We start from the raw sequence: 4,125 nt of genomic DNA, 5'->3' as shown, positions 1-4,125 counted from the left end.
CCAGGCAGTGGCTCTCATGACTTCTGATCTTAATTGATTGGAAGTGTTATCATGTACATTGTTTTGTCTTGGTATAAAAAGATGGGCTACAGCAAATATTCTGCTCAATACCACAGATTTACTTGTCAGTTGTTTGACCTTAACCAGTTGAGCATGTCCCTTGGTGGCTGACGATATGTGCATCTCTGATCATGAGCAGAAGTAGTGGGGGAGCATCATAGCCATGTGTTGAGAGGAATTCTTTGGGGTTTGAATAATTCACCTCTGGAAACATGGGTGCTTTGCTCAACATCCTTAAACAAACCTTATTCAGGGACCTTTTGAGCGGGATTGGCTACTTGACCTGGAGAAAATTCTAACTGGACCCCACCTACGAGGTCATGCGCTGTTTATCTTGATATGAGATCACAATGTCGCGTACATATGGTTGTGATGCATGTGCCTGGTGTACTCTTATCAGACGGGTAGTCATGATGGGTATAATGGGCTTCGTATATTTTACCCCAGTGTCACTTTGATGGCATGCTCTGCTCTCTCACTCAATAATAATAATAATAATAATAATAATAGTAATAATAATAATAATGATAATAATAATAATAATAATAATAATCAATGCCTCAGTGGGCCCTTTTACGTCTCCTTTCTGCAGCCATTGCCAGGTTCTATTCCAATCAATCTCATCTTTGTTCTTCAAGAACAGACTGCATTTTCTTGTCCTGCCAAATTTTCTCCATCTGCTCTCTCTTGTCTTCCTTAAATTGTGTTGAATCTAAGGTTTCGTTCACTTTTAAGGATCCCTGCATTTTCACCGTTTCAATCATTTCTTCTTTACTCTCCTTGACACACTAAACCAGGCTATTCTCCTCTTCCCTTACACAACCTTCACAACACACCAATCCCCGTCCTCCTTCTTTCGTCTGTACATACAATCTTGATACATCACTCTCGGGGTGTAGTTCCTTGTTCATTGTCATTAATTTACGTGTTCTCCGGTCTGTCTCTTGTTACGCATTCTTCTTCCAAGATACTATTCCTGCGCCATATCTCATCAAAGCAACCACCTACGTGTTAATTGCTCTACTCTTATGGCGGCCATTTAACTTCGATTGGAGCATAAGCCGAGTTCTCCTCAAATACTCTTTCCTGTACATTTCTTTCATCTTGTGTTCATTTATCTTATCTCTTCCAATGATATCCAGGTACTTATATCTTTCCTCTCCGACTTCCTTTATAGTTTCGCCACTTTCCAGATTGATACCAGGGATTTTTCTGATTTCCCCCTTTTGAGAATCATTACACCACATTTCTCGATCCCAAATTCCATGTCAATATCTTTGCTAATCATCTGCTTAGTTGCCGTCAAACTCTCAATTTCTTTCTCAGTCTTAGCAAATAGCTTTAGGTCATCCATAAACCACAGGTTGTTTACTTTCACCCTGCCCAGCATGTACCCCACACGCATCTTTCTTAAAACGCTCGTTAGTGGCAGTATACAGACAACAAATAGGAGAGGCGACAGACTGTTCCCTTGAAAGATTCCTCTTTTTATATTTACCTCTCTCAGCTTATCTCCCCATGCTGTGAGTTCAGTTCGCCACGTCGCCATTGAGTTTTGTATTAACTTCAATATATTATGGGAGACCTTAATCAGTTTAAGGAATTCAATAATCCACAAGTGTGGGACCAAGTCATATGCTTTCCTGTTATCCACTCATGCCATCGTCACATTTGTGTGTCTCTTCTTGCAGTCAGCCAGAATAGTCTTATCGATTAGTAATTGATCCTTCGTTCCTCTGCTCTTACGTCTACACTCTTTTGTTCCATTGGTAGTAGGTGGTTCTCATCTAGGTACTTATAGATGCTGTTTGATATGATGGCCGTCATCAGTTTCCACATCAGTGGCAAACAAGATATTGGTCGGAATTTCCAACCACATTCCCTTTACTTGGGTCCTTCTGGCATAGTACCATTCTTCCGTTTGTCATCCAGGCCAGTACTTGGATGTCACTACTCAGTATTTCATCCAGCTGTCTCGCAATTCTCCAGTGCAGAACTGTCAAGTTTTTAATCCAAAAGCCCTGAACCCCATCTTTGAGTGTCTTTAACCACTCTACTTCAGTTTTGTGCTGTTTCTCCTGAGATCATATGTTTGCCCAGAATCTTTTGCTTTCTTCAGCATCCGGCACGGCTTTTTCACCTTTTTCCTTCCGACCCAGTTCCTGATAGACTCGTTTCTGATTTTGTTCGAAAAGTCTGTTTAATCTGTACTGCTCAATTCTCTGTTCGTATCTCTTTAGTTTATGTGCTTAAGCTTTCAATTTCTGTTTCAATTCCTCAATCACAACATCCTATACTCTCTCTTCACCCTATACTTCCTCTCTAGCTCAACATATTTCTCTCACTGAGCTTCATTTCTTTTTTTCCGTTCCAGAATATTAATATGTTTTCTGGTCTCGTTAATAGACTGCGTTATTCTCCTTTTCTACCATGGTTCCTTCAAGTTATGTCGACATTTACCCTTGGCTTTCAAATCTAACGTCCGGGCTATAAAGATTGAGATTGAATTTATCAGATTGTTGGTGTCTGTGATGTTGTCACTCCTGATATCACGAGTGATATCATTTATCTTCATGACCCATTCGTTAAGTTTCTTTCTGTCTACTTTTAAAAACTCCTTATAAAAGCTCTGTTCACCAGAGGTCCAAATATCAATGACTTCATTTAAAATGTATGTCTGTTCCTCGGTTCTCTCATCGCTTTCCTGATCAATAATCTCAGTCTCATGCTCATTTTCTTTCTTCAACTCTCCTGCCATAGTTTCACTATCTGCATTCTCTTCCTCACCCTTCCATTCACCGCTGATCTTGCTATCATTATTATTATTATTGTTTATTGTCTTTGCACAGCTTCTAACGCTGGAGATGTACTATGGTGCCAGTTGTTCACTACCAGTGAACTAAGGTAACACCCCTTACTTTTCGAGCACTATCCGGAGTATTCGAGCGGTTCCAAGCAGTGCTGTTTTCTGCAAGTGCTCCACCCTTATTGCAGTCCCTATTTGTTCCATGTACTTCTCAAACTTTTTACTCATTGTTCCCAGGGTTCCGACAATTATTGGTACTACAACCACCTTTTTCATCGACTACAACTGCTTAACCTCCCACGCTAACCTGTCATATCTATCGACTTTTCTTTCTTCCTTATCGAATACTTTGTAGTAAGCTGGGCATGCTAGATCTATGATCCAGCATCGTATGCTTTCTTTCTCAATTAACACTATGTCTGGCTTCCTATTCTCTATTTCATGGTCGCACTGAATCATAAAACCCCATAAGATCTTTGCATTATCATTTTCGAGGCCTTGTACCGATAGTAGAAAAGATTATTATTATTATTATTATTATTATTATTATTATTATTATTATTATTGTTGTTGTTGTTGTTGTTGTTGTTGTTGTGTTGTTTTTTTCTTCTTTCTTCAAATTTTCTTCCATTTCTCGCCGAGTGTTTTTCGTACCCCTAGGGCAGAGAAGCTCATGGTATGCATTCCCAGTTTACACACACAAATTTCACATGTAAAATAAGTATGTAAAAAAAATTAATAAATAAATAAAATCATGAATGAATGTTGTTTTCACAGCGATAATGCTCTTCTCAGTACATGAGTCGTTCTAGTTAACACGATTTTTTGCATTTCCTGTAGGGATGGTAAGCCTGACATCATTTTCAAATAGGTTTCAGTACCTTTTTTTTTTTATCATTCCTAGAGATCCTACAATCACTGGTACGGTAGTCTCCTTGAGATGCCACATTTTTTCAATTTCTATTAGCAAGTCTTTATATTTACTGATCTTGTCAAATTCTTTTGCCGCTATATTATGATCGCAAGGAATACTCATGTCAATTAATAAGCACATCTTCTTTGTCTGATCTTTTATAATAATATCTGGTTTATTAGCTTTTATAGTTTTGTCGTTATGTACGGGGAAGTCCCAGAGAATCGACACATTTTCTCCCTCAGTCACAGCTTCAGGATGGTATTTATACCATTTGTCAGCGGTTTTGATTTTATAATGCCGACATATTGTCCAGTGTAAATACTGGCCGACTCCGTCATGTCTT

Source organism: Octopus bimaculoides, chromosome 14 (assembly GCF_001194135.2).
Source record: "Octopus bimaculoides isolate UCB-OBI-ISO-001 chromosome 14, ASM119413v2, whole genome shotgun sequence".
In the NCBI taxonomy this organism is placed as follows: Eukaryota; Metazoa; Mollusca; class Cephalopoda; order Octopoda; family Octopodidae; genus Octopus; species Octopus bimaculoides.
This window is presented reverse-complemented; position numbering follows the sequence as displayed.